Genomic DNA, 13,292 nt, shown 5'->3' on the forward strand with positions numbered 1-13,292 from the left:
CTTAACACATAATATAACCATGAAAAACAATAAAAATATACAATAGATTGCTTATCTGGACAAAAATTCTATATACTATATGTGTTAAAATAAATAAGTGCATATTTGCATACATAGAAACACAAAAAATTATTCTCTTCTAGTCTGTATACAAGGATCCCTAATATCTCCTAACAGTTCACTTACATTCTGGTAAATAACAGCAATTTTTTATTGAAGTGTGTATTTATACATCCCTATTATATAATTTCACCTTTGATCCCAAAACAATATACTTTGATAATGATTCAGCTTCTTGTTGTCTCCCATTTGAGTAAAAGCATCCTCTTTTCTCTACCTCAGAAGCTGTTCAGGAAGTGAAGCAGCATCTAGTAAAGAGACAGAAATCAGCCCCAGGAGTGCCACAGGAAGGCACAAGAAAGGACACTGGTTCTCGGTTCCTCAGGCCGGCCAAGTCTCAATGTAAGTGTGAGAAGCAATGGAGGGCAGTGCAGTGGCCCGTCCCTGGGTGGTCCATGGGCCAAGTGCAGACGGAAGGATGTTGCTGTCCGGGAACACAGGGGCGGTTGGCATAACTGGGGTGTATCCGGCCTGCCTGCAGGTCCTGTGTCCCATCCCCGTCTTCACTGCTGCAAGAGCCTTGAGACCACGGCTACTAATGCCAGCCTTTAAAATCCCCCAGGGTAAAATACATGTGCAGAGTCTGATTCTAGCTGATTTTTAAGCCCAGGCATGTTGAATACAGTCTTAAAATAATTATTTCCATAGGACCTGACTGGGTATCCAAGTGTTCACCAGATGCTAGCAGCTAGATTTTGCAGAGGAAAATTGCTAACTTAAGCTTCTTTTCATGATTCAGCAGAGGGTTTTAAGTAATAAAAGATCTGGAGATTTGTAAAATAAATAATTCCAGTGCAAATGGGAAAATTAAAATAATCTTATCATCTCCCATCATGTCTGTATGTGCTTTCCTACCATTATCGAATTACTCTTAATTGGGCCAAGTTTGTTTTTGTGTTTTTTTTTTCTGGCTGATACTTTATAGTTTTAAGTTATGAGCTGTAATGAATAAATGATTCCTTTCAGATGACTGAAGTGACATATACTAAATTTTCCTAACAACAATCTAGGATCTATGAAACAGAGCGTGATATATCAAGTACAGTTTTATTCATATTCAGTATTGATATATCCACAATTTAAAAACAACAGCATGCCAGTACTTCTTATCCCTTAATTCATCACTTAGTAGAAGCAATTAAAATATAAAGCACATCATTAGCTTTTGAACTTCAGTTGGAAAGAAAAATACCATTCATTTCTGAAGAGTAGACATTATCTCATAGTATCCCCAGCCATCCTATGCTTATTACCATTGCCTGGTCTTAAGTGTGACTTTTGGACACCCAACTCATTATTTCCTAATATTCAATAGTACAATGACTTTTCATAGTCTATTTAATTTTATTTAGTCATTTAAAGAGTAAATAGTTGAGATTCCTCAGATTCTTACATTGTGCTCAAGGTGTACTTGAACAAAAAGAAAAATCACAGCATCTGGCCTTAATGCCACATGACCACATCCTGTCTAGAATGAATTCATTCAGAATTTTTGAAGAAATGCAAGTACATTAATGATTTTCCTTAGGTATCATATTTTTACTACAGGTACCTCTAATTATTTTGGCTGGATTCCATCAAAGCCAGATGTTAATCAAATGAAATATTTATAATGCAAAACCATTGAATAAAAAATATATGTTCGTTTAAGCAACAGCTTATAGGACTGAAACCAATCGTGTATTTTGGAAAAGCTGATGAAGGAGGTATGACTCTGTTACATTCATAATGTCAGGGTAAGGCTCTGAACTCAATCCAGAGAAATTTTATAATTGTTGCAATCAACTACAGTCTCAGCTTCTGGATTTCTTGTAACAAAATCTTGCTGCCAAGGACATTGATGGGCTCACCCAGTAAAAAATTACAATAATAATGTAAAACTAAACCATAAAAATGCAGGAGGTGGTTATTATAGGGCAAAAGAGAGGAATTGCTTGTAAAGTTATAGTGGAAATATCAAAAATACACTTTATTGAACTTTTTAAAAATTAAGCTTTGTTTTTAAACTAGGGTGCAAAAGCAATAAAATGTAAAGGTTACGCAAAAAATGATTTCATTCAATCGTCAACAGCAATGATTCAGCAAATGAAAATAGAAACTACATTTATTCAGCACAGTCATCAAGTCAGCAGACTTGAAGCTTATATATGATAGTTTTCTAATAAAAATAACCAGTTGAAACTCTTTTTAAGAAGGAATTTTGACAGAAAAAACAATAAAGAACTTTGTGTCTCTTCTTAGTGAAAATGAACTTGGTTTGCGCCTAATTTCACATAGTATAAAGCTCTAAATATTTTGTGTGGTTTTAAAGTTCTATGAAGAAATTCATTTGAAAGGAATGTAGAAAATAACCAAAAAAGTGTAAATATGAAAACCACAATTGACTTCCAGTTAGAAAAATGGAAATCGTGAGAGCTAATCTGCTGTGTGCCCTTCAAAGGTAAAGAATGTCACTTTTAAAAATATTTTTGTGTCTGTTTTTTTTTTAATTTGTTTAAGTTTGCTTATTTTGAGAGAGACAGAGAGAGCACGAGCAGGGGAGGGGCGCAGAGAGAAAGAGAGAGAGTCCCAAGCAGGCTCTGCAGGGTCAGCTCAGAGCCCAGTAGAAACTGTGAGATTATGACCTGAACCAAAATCACGTTGGACGCCTAACCGACTAAGCCATCCAGGCACCCCTTAAAATTATTTTTAAGTAATCAGGATTTATCCTTCAGATCATCTTTTCACTTTCTGAAAATATAGATTACTGAATCATATGTCATAGACATTTTGGTAGGTAATTTCCATATTTTCTTCAAGTTAAATAATAAATATCTCTAAGTGACAATTATCATAGAAATAAACTCCTTTCACTCATTGAAATACCTGATGTGCCTTACACACAGTAAGCACTTTAATAGTATGAAGTGAACTGAATTATTCACACTTTTGTTTAGAGATTAATGTGTCTCTTGGATTCACACTAGCAAGGTGTCTCACACATGAGAATTAATGAGCTACATCTGTAACCAAAAATATCCATGGAAAACGTGCTGAATTGATCCATATCTGTTTTATTAATCAGGCCCACTACAGAAGGGCTTTCTTGTGGTTGTACTATATTTGGGAGATAAATCGAGTGGGGAAACCACAGTTCAATTTAGAAGTTGTTTGAAACATTGAAGAATGTGGGGGTTTATGTTATATGACAGCAATAAAGTCCAATCCTTAACGGTCGTAATTTTGATTTATAAGTATATAAATATCCTGTATGTTTAATTTTAACTTCAGAGCATTATAACAGTAGTCAATAAGACCCTATTTAATATGGATTTACTTCTTACTGACACCCTCTTCCTTTTTTTTTTTTTTTTTTTTAATAAAAAAGGCTTGGGGTTTGTTTTGTTTTGTTTTGTTTCTTAAAGTTAGCTTGGTACAAACAGCCTTTAGTTGAAGCAGATGGCTGGAAATCAGAAGCCCCAGATTCTATCCTTGATTCTCCTACCAACTGGGAATGTGGCCTTGGGCAAGTCATGAGAGTAAATCTACAATAACAGGAATAATAATGCCTTACATATGTATGGTGCTTTATGATCTAACAGAGCACTTTCACATACAATATCTTATTTAATCTCCACCCAGCCTCCTATGAGGAGTATGGCAATTATTAACAACCTCCATTACAGAAAGTAGAAATTTGAGACCCAGAGACACTAAATCACTTGTTCACAGTCACTTCAATATCCAATGTCACAGCCAGGAACAGGCACACGATTCCAAGCTGGTCTTTGTCTTTTTACCTCTGCACCACACTGCCGCCCTCTGGTGCCTCCAAAGCTGAAATTACAGGAGCAGCACTGCCCACTATGGTAGCCATGAGCCACAGGTGGTGATTGAGTGCTTGAAATGTGGCTAATCCCAGTTGGGATGTATTATGAGTGTAAGATACATGTGGGATTTCTAAGACTTTGAATGAAAAAAGAAAAAAAGAATGGAAAATCTCAATACTCTTTATATTGAGTGCACATTAAAATGATAATATTTGGGATATCTTGAGTTAAATAAAACATTAAATTAATCTCACCTGTTTCTTTTAAAATTTTTTAATGTGGCTACTAGAAAATGTGAAGTAATACATGTTTCTCATTGTTTCTGATGTTTGAATGGCTCGCATTGTTTCTGTTGGACAGAGCTGGACTAGAGAATTCCATTGTTCAGAGTTTTCACAGTACTAGGCTTGTTTTTGCACCTGTCTTGTTGTGGTTGAGACAAATTTCCAAATATTCTGCCAGAGTTAGAGCAATGCAGATTCACATCAATGATTTGATCATTTTCATATATCTTCCACATACAGGGGAAAAACCAGACTTCATTAGTTGATGCCTCAAATTGCTCATTCATTGAAAAGGGTCATGTTAGACTTGCTGGATGCTTAAAAGGCTTGGAGTAAAAGTACCATGGAAAGAACTATAAATTATATTTATGACTCTGTAACACACTTTATTTTAAAATATGTTCCCATTAAATATTATGAGTGAATGAGACATTGGAGTATTAGGTGATATAGGCAATGTAAAATAGTAATTATATATACATTTAGTATAAAATATAGTATATTTTATTCCCCCTACCAACTCTTTAAGACATTTTATATATAATCCCTAAAGAAGTAGCTTATTCCCATTTTGAAAAATCTAACAGAAAGTCCTCAGGAAAAAACGGGTTCTTATTAGGGAGAAAAGTATATATTACAGTAAAAAAATAGCCCAAATCACTGAAAGTTAACATCTACTTGGCATTGATTATGTGCACTCAGCACAATGCTGAGAGTGAAACCAAGATTATCTCATTTGGTGATTTGAAAATTAGCAAAAGGGAGCAGAAGCTAAACTCTTAACCATTGCTGCTTTTTACTGCAATGCTATTTGAAATCACAATGCAACCTATCACAAAAGTATTAAAATATTTGGAATTGATTCCATTTAATTCATTTCAACCCCACAAATGTTTATCCAGCAAACACAATGGATCAGGAACAGTTTTAGACATTGAAGGCGTATCGGATAATAAGACCAGAGCTCTGCCCTCAAAGAGTACACAAGTTGGTAGGCTTGTGAACATGTTTTTGAAAAATACATACTTATAAATAAGATGATATGAAGGAGGAGTTACTGTTCACTTTCTAAAGGCAGCAATAAAATTGTTACCTTACTTATGTTACGATATGTTCCTAACAGAAATGTTTATGGCTCTGTGGGCAGGTATTGAAGCTTGTCTATTGTTTATAATGCAAAGGTTTCATGTTAGAAACAAAAAACAGGGGCGCCTGAGTGGCTCAGTCAGTTAACGAGTTCATGAGTTCATGAGTTCATGCAGAGTCAGTCTCCACGATGGCAATGAGGAGCCTGCTTGGGATTCTCTTTCTCTCCCTCTCTCTCTCTGCCCCTCCCCCACCTGCGCTCACTCTCTTGTGCTCTCTCTCTCAAAATACATACATGCATACATACAAACATACATACATACATAAACTTTAAAAACAAAACAAAAAATAACAAAGCCTCCAAAACAATGTGATATGAATTTCAGAGGTATGCTTTCTTCTATATATTATACCCATTTAGAGGAACGTGGGTTGAAACTATCTTAAATACATTCTAGAAAAAGGAGGATGAAAACAAACAGAAAGGGATTGAAATCAAAATGGCACTGAAAATGACAAAACTGAAAACTAAAGAATTTTATAACTTTTAATACAAAGATAGTAATATGTTACCTTTGAAGGTAGAGATTAAAAATTGTGTAACTTAGCTAATTATATATTAATTTTTAAAAGAAGGTTTCAAAATATAATGTAGAACTTGTTGCCAATTTCTTAATGTTCTTGCTTATCTAGAAGAAAAGAAAAAGAAAAAAGAAATAGCCAACTGTGTGTGGCAGAATTTTAGGTGTCTCTATGTCTTTATTTACACTTTTCTGTAATAATTCCAGAATAAACACGCATTGCTTTTATAATAAGTAAAAAGAAAAACTTTTGTAATCCACTCCAAAATTGACTGCAATCAAAGACAGGCAAAAATCGTATCAGAGGAGTGAAATGCAAATTTTCTTCTCAATCACAAAATTTCAAAATAATAACACATTTCATAGGTTCTCCTTTCAGGGATTATTGCACTTCCTTTGATTCAAGGTAAAGCAAACTGTGGACTATTCAAGTTCTCTAGACAAGAAGGGTGAAAACTGAGTTAGGTTTTCTCGATTTTCTTGAGACAGTGGTTTAGCCTCCACTGTGAACGTAACTGTAAAGATCAAGGTTATAAAATGAACTCTAAGTTGTTATTGCAGCAATCAGAAAAGCAGAGCATCATATAAGATGCACCTCTTCCACCTTGAAACAAATTGGCCATCCATCATTTTCAGTGGCATCTGCTTCAAACTGGCCTTTAGTTCTTAGCCTGGAGATGTATAAAATGCCATATGGGAATATATCGTATAATCACCTCTTTGAGCTGGATAAGGTCTTAGTGATCCTAAAAAGGGAAATGTAGAGCTATTCTAAGCATCCCAATTAAAAATTCAGGGAGAAATATTTGGTTTGATAACTTCTTTCATGGAAATTTTACTATTTACTACAAAGAAAACTCAGAAATGTGCTTTGTGTGCCATTTAATCATTAAATCATAAATCCACAGACCATTAGAGCTGAAAGGAGACTTCTAGATTATCTCATCCAATACCAATATTTTGTAGATGAGAAAACTAAGGAGCAGAAAAATTAATTTCTCAGGAAAAAAGATGAAATCACTGAAAAATATCACAAAGAATCCAAGAATTTCTGGAAGCTTACCTAGGAACAGCTAGGTATTCCAAATCCTACGAGAACTTTAAAACCTGAGTTTTTGGTTTGGTGGTGGGTACTCGTATACAAGGAAGGAGAGATACTAGTATCGACTAATATCCATATAATATGTGAAAAGCACATTCATAGTGAATGCTTATACAGCAAAAATAAAAAATATAACAAAGCCAATGATAGCAGACCAGATCATTCACTCGTTACTTAGCTTCCTTTCTTCAGTGAGTCAAATAATTGAAATGAGCTTTTCTTTGCCACTTTTCTGATACAAATAATCTATTATCATGAGAAACTGGCTACTTCCACAGTTTCTGATAGACCAGAAAGTAATGTGACATTCAATCCTTGAGTTAAAAAAGACAGGCTGTCAAAAGCCTCCTGATTTTATGCATTTATGAAAAATATGCTTATAATAAAATTTTATTATTAAAAACATATTCCTCTCATCTTCAAATTATATATTTACTATACGTTATATACATTCTGGAACAAATATCAAGGCTCTTTTTCCAAGTTCAATATCTGGCCAAGAAATAGAAATAGTAACCCTTGATTTTAAGGAAAATAGAACAATACATGTGTTTCTATTGTCATCTATAAAATAGGAATAGGAGTAGATTCTCATAAAATTGTTTGATGATTAAATTAATAGTATATGAAAAATTTTTAGTGCAGTACTTGATACACAGTTAATATTCAGTAAATGTCAGCTATTGTTAATAGTAGTAATATTATTATTATTTCTGACATGACAATTCCTCCACATACATACTTCCCTCAATCAGACCAATCTCTTGTGATTCCCCAGTTTCATGGCCCCATGCCCTTGCTTATGCTGATCTCTCTTTTTGAATGTCCTTTCTTTGCTTCTTCTGCTGAACTCCAACCCATCACCCAAAGTTTAGCTCTGGAGGCTCCTCCTCTTAGGTATCTTCCCTAATCGCTTCACCTGTGTTAGTTGCACTCTTCTGATACCCAGGGTACCCTGTACATATGCCTCTCCTGGCCATTGAGAATGTGACTTTTTTTTTACTTGATCCTCCCTCACTTCCAACACACACACACACACACACACACACACACACACACATGCACGCACGCACACACACACATGCATGCACACATACGCACACACTGACACATAGAACTGAAAATGCATCACACTCCATTTTTTTTTATCCCTGTAGACATGTCAATTGAATGAACCCACTCCTGTATAAAAAGATAAGTTAGTTTTCCTTCATGAGTAGGGATTGGTCTAGAATGTGTACCTAGTGACCTTAGTTTTGAGGGGAAAATTGGGTAAGGGTGGGAATAGCTGGGAGATGCACCTTGGAAACCCTGGGACCTGGTTCTGCCACAAACCTAACCCTGTGGTCTTCAGCTCATGTAACTTCTCTGGACTCAGTTACCTTCTCGGCAAAATGAACAGGCTGTGCAAAGTATTCTCTGAGGATCCGCCCAATGCCAACATTTATATGATGATAAACATTGGTTCATCTCAGTTGTTCTCAAGCTTTAGCAGATATCAGAATCATCAGGAGGGGCTTGTTAAAACACTGATTCCTGGTCAGCAGGTCTGAGATGGGGTACTAGTTATTTGCATTTTAACAAGTTCCCAGTTGATGCTGATGCTGCAGGTGGAAGGACCACATTTTGAGAACCACTAATTAAGCTTCTAATCTTGTGACACTGTCCCATAGTCACCTTGGTGAGAGCACTCCTGATAATGCAAATTCACAGTAGGATGGAGGCAAGTGAACCCAGGCTTCTGTGAGGCTACCATCAGGAGGACTGAGAGCCTGTGGGTGAGTCCCAGGAGAGCACTCAGAAGGCAAACGTTGCTGACCGAAACAGTTTTGTTTAAGGCCCATCTTGTGGGGAAGAGGCAGCCTGAGTTCACAGTGCTGCATGCGAGGCACAGAAAATAGATTGTGGGTTTTGACCCATCCACTGAAACCTGCTGCTGCTCAAGTCACAATGGATTACAATTGCCATCTAGTGATGGTTTTGAATTACTGCATCTAGAAACAACAATGAAATGCTGCTTTCATTTGGACACTGCTTTTTTGTTATGAAACTATATTCAAGATGAGAACCCCTAAGAATAAGCTCTAATGTACTCTGGCATCATTTACATTTATATCTAGATACTACGCGAATAAACATGTATACAGCACTTACTGTGTACTAGGCACTGCTCTAATACTTTATATATGTTGTTACACACAGCAACCCAATGAGACAGATACAATTATTATCCCCATTTTTCCAGAAAGGAAATATAACTACAATGTACAAAAAAATTAAGAAACTTGCCTGAAGCTGCCCAACCAGTAACATGTACAGCTGCAATTGAACCTAGACAGCTCCTGGAGAGAGATTACTCTAGCCAGCCTCTCTTATGTTGGCAATTTAAAATAGCTACCAAAACAATTGTTACCTGTAAATAGTTATCAGGCCCAAGCCAATTATCTGGGGAAAAAACTCATAAAATACATACTGAAGCAATGAGTTTTTTCTGATTCTTCCAAATGAAATCAACTGACGTAAATAAAGAAATGCTTCTACCCACCCAAAGACATTGTCATGCAACAAAAAGAGCAACAATTTAGAATCAACTTCCAACTTGTTATGCAACCTTGGACAACTTGCTCAACCTCTCTGGGCTCCACTTTCTTCATCTATAAAGTACAAAAAAAAATGTAGTTTACATTCTTTGGGGGTTCTTTAAAATCAGATTGGATTTTAGAGTTAAGAGTTATCCAGTGTGTGTGATCACAAGAGGAAATGTGGAAGCAATGGGCAGTGATCAGTTTGGTTTTTCTTAAATGGTCCTACATGTGGGAAAGGAGCCAAGACAGAAGATTTGATCTTTTGATCTACTGTCCAGCAGTGCTAGCAGTAAATAATAACACTCATGGCATTTGCAGTGAAGTAGATCAATGCTTCACTTCTCTTCCTGGATGCACTTGCCTGTGTGCCCAAACTCTGCATCCCTGCCTGTTCCAGCCTCCCAAGAGTCCTCACCAAAGGGCAGGAAACTCACATCTTTGCTGGTGGATTGAAGTTCAACCCCCTTCACTTCAAATTCTGTGATCAGAGATTTGCTTGGATTTAAAAACCTGGTCCCTGCTAATCCTTTTAGCTTCTTATCTAACACTTCCATTACTAAACCATTTCTTACCTCAATAGGCCAAACAGTACAGAATGGTTACCAAAACAAAGTACTAACGGTTTCTTTGTATTGTGTATGTATAATATGCTAAGATAGGCTGATATAAAGATTCTTGATCATGAAGGAAAATAAACATGTAGACAGAGCTCAAGGAATAAAGGGTAATAATTAAAATATAGTAAAGTAAAATATCACTATCTCACTGTAATAGATTTTTATCGCATTCCAAGTACAGTAAAACTTGGATTGCGGTAACTTGTTCTGCGAGTGAGTGTTCTGCAAGACAAGCAAACATTTCGAATAAATTTTAACTTGATAAATGAGCAATGTCTTGCAATACAAGTAGTATGTGACGCTGAACACCACATGATCACAACTGAGCCAATGGTTCTGTCTCTCTCTCTCTCTCTCTCTCTTTCTCTCACTGCGGGATTGTGGGTGATTGTCTCCTATGTTCGGATGCTTGGTCTCAGGCCATGGTATTTGGCAGAAATCAGTGATTTTTCAGGAAGTTAGAAGATACCCACAACTAGCACTAGTGTATTTTTCATTGCTTCAAAGCACCTATGGATAGTCCTTTGCTTTTCCATTCAAGGGTAAGCTTAGGAATGCTTGCTTCATTCTAGGTCAGGCTGCCTGCAGATAGAGACCCTTTCCTCTGCTGCCTTATTGTCAGTTACATGAAATACAGTATATGATAACAGTTGTTAATACTGTATTCAACATCCGTGTGAGCATATACAATGGCCCCCATGCAGAAAAAGACTCCTTTGAGCCAATAAATAACAGTGATTCTGTTAGTGATAGTGAAAGTCATCCAACACAATAATCCTCCTCTCTCGTCTCCCTCACACCAGCCATGAAGGTTTTCAAAAGTAAGTGCAGGTTAATTTATTTTTGCTTATATTTTGTATTTTCTTCATTATTTCTATTATATTACAGTATTGTAATCATTTTTATATGAATATTTTTGAGCTGTGGAACAAATCATCTGAGTTTTCATTATTTTTTACGGGGAAATTCGCCTTGATACACAAGTGCTTTGCATTACTAGCATATTTCCGGAACGAATTATGCTTGCAAACCAAGGTTTGCAAATATATTTGCATATATTTAATGATCATAGCAAACTCAGAATTAGGCTAGGTAAGTGTTATTATCAACTTTATTTGAGCAATGAAGGAAATTGAAACAGAAATTTTAAAAAGCTTCAAAAAATAAGTAAATAATTGAGGGTCCATATATCCCAATTTTTAGTCTATGCTTGCTCCATAATTATAGTTTCTTTTAACAATAAAACCTTGACACAAAATGACTACCTTGTGATACTTTGAATTAAAAAGATTAATTAGAAGATTAATTAGATCCTAAGCATAGTAGAAAGTCTACATTAATTCACTCAACGAACATGTGTTGAGAATCTACTGTGTGCCTGGCACTGTTTTAAGTGTAGGGGATTTAAGGGTGAAGGAGGTCAGAAATGACATTCCACCTTCAGAGCTTACATTCTATCTTGTTGAAGAGAAGACAATAAACGAGAAAACAAATAAATATGTAATACTGTGTCTAGTAATAAAGAAAAACCACGACCAAGAGAGTTGAGAGCATTGCTTTAAATCAGATGATCAGGGCAGACCTCTCTGAAGAGGTGACATTTGTTCACACGTCTGAAGGAGGCCAATTCATGTAGAGATCTGAAAGGGAGTTCAAGCAAAGAGAAGTGAGTGGAAAGTCCCAGGGCTGGGAGCCAGTTGGGCTTGTTCCAGAATAGCAAGGGGACCACTGGCCTGAGCACATTGACTAACAAGATGGTGTCTGGGAAGAGGGCAAGGCCATAGTATGCATGCCTTGCAGGCTGTGGAGGCAACTCAGAGTTCATAGGAACTTCAGTAGGGAGGCACAGGAGGGTATTGACAGGATGTCTTTACTGGTCTACATCTTTAAATCATCATTCTGGTTTCTCTGGGCAGATTAGACTCAGGCCAAGAGTGGAGGCAGGAACTCTAGTTAAGCTACTGTAACAACAGTCCGGGCAAAATATGATGGTGCCTTAATAATAGTGGCTCAGGATGTATCTTTATGGAGAGGTCCTAAAATTTGTTGATATATTGGCTAAGTGAGAAAAGGATAAATCAAGAACATCTCCTAGGCATCTTAAATAGTCCAGTTCATAGAAGCAGAAACAGAATGGTGATTGCCAGGTATTGGGGGGAGAAGGAAATGGAAAGTTGCTGTCAAATGCATATAAAGTGTCAGTTATGCAAGATGAATAAATTCTAGAGATCTACTGTATCACATTGTACTCAAAAACTGCAGTAACTCTGAGAAACTATTTTCTAGGGAAATAAAATTAGTTTTCAACATTATCTTGTGAATCATGAAATGTCATTTAATCATTGATTACGTCAAAACTTAAATTTAAAATGTTATGCATTTACCAAAAACAATTTTTTTAATTTAAAAAAGGGCTACATAAACTGTCAGAATTTTTGATGGGGAAAAAAAAAAAGAATATCTCCTAAGCTTTGAGCCTGAGCAACTAGATAAGTAGTAATATCATTTTCCAAAATAGGGGAGCCTGAGGTAGAATTCGTTTCCTAAACCTTGTAACCTTCTAATTACACTAGTTAATCTGATTTCAGAATTTTAAATTCAAGAATCGTTAAGCTACGTTACCACTTTTGAAAGAATGAGCCATGTATAGCAACAATGATACTCTGCTATCACATGGAGTCCCACTCTGAGATAGAATTCTAAACTAGACAAGCAGCCTAAGCTGGTGTGATGTTTCTAAATGTTCTTTTGTAAAAGAGTTTCAAAGACCCATGACTAGAGAATTATGAAATCATGCCTTCTGTTTAGGACATGTTTTATAAATATGAGTAATGGAAGCATAGCTCTCCCCGCTCTCAAGAAGTACAAGGTACAAGTCCACGGTTCATTTCAAAGGAATGTTAAATATCGGCCTGAGATTTATACTCTAGAGAAAGAAATGTTACAGTGGAATCAGGGAAGAAATGTGCTGGGTTTGAGCCAGTGGCTCTTTTGTGGGAACCACAGTCTTGAACACGCAGGCAGCTGTGTTGTACTGAGCCTGGCCTCAAAAGTTTGGGGACAGTGTCATCACATCACCCATGCATGATTGATAAGAGCAAGAAAACA

At 36.2% G+C, this 13,292-nt stretch overlaps 1 protein-coding gene across 3 annotated transcripts in view; it reads left to right on the forward strand.

Moving 5' to 3' along the window:
- The window catches only part of COL8A1 (collagen type VIII alpha 1 chain), a 154,154-nt gene that overhangs the window by 97,467 nt on the left and 43,395 nt on the right, over positions 1 to 13,292 (forward strand). For 2 of the 3 annotated variants that reach the window (XM_040484296.1, XM_040484297.1), the window contains exon 2: positions 343 to 462. The exons of the other annotated variant lie outside the window; for it this stretch is intronic. The gene's annotated coding sequence lies outside the window, so the exon portion shown is untranslated. The remainder of the gene's footprint in view (positions 1 to 342; positions 463 to 13,292) is intronic. 3 annotated transcript variants of the gene reach the window in all.

This window comes from Herpailurus yagouaroundi, unplaced genomic scaffold (genome assembly GCF_014898765.1).
Source record: "Herpailurus yagouaroundi ecotype Mexico unplaced genomic scaffold, PumYag 162, whole genome shotgun sequence".
In the NCBI taxonomy this organism is placed as follows: Eukaryota; Metazoa; Chordata; class Mammalia; order Carnivora; family Felidae; genus Herpailurus; species Herpailurus yagouaroundi.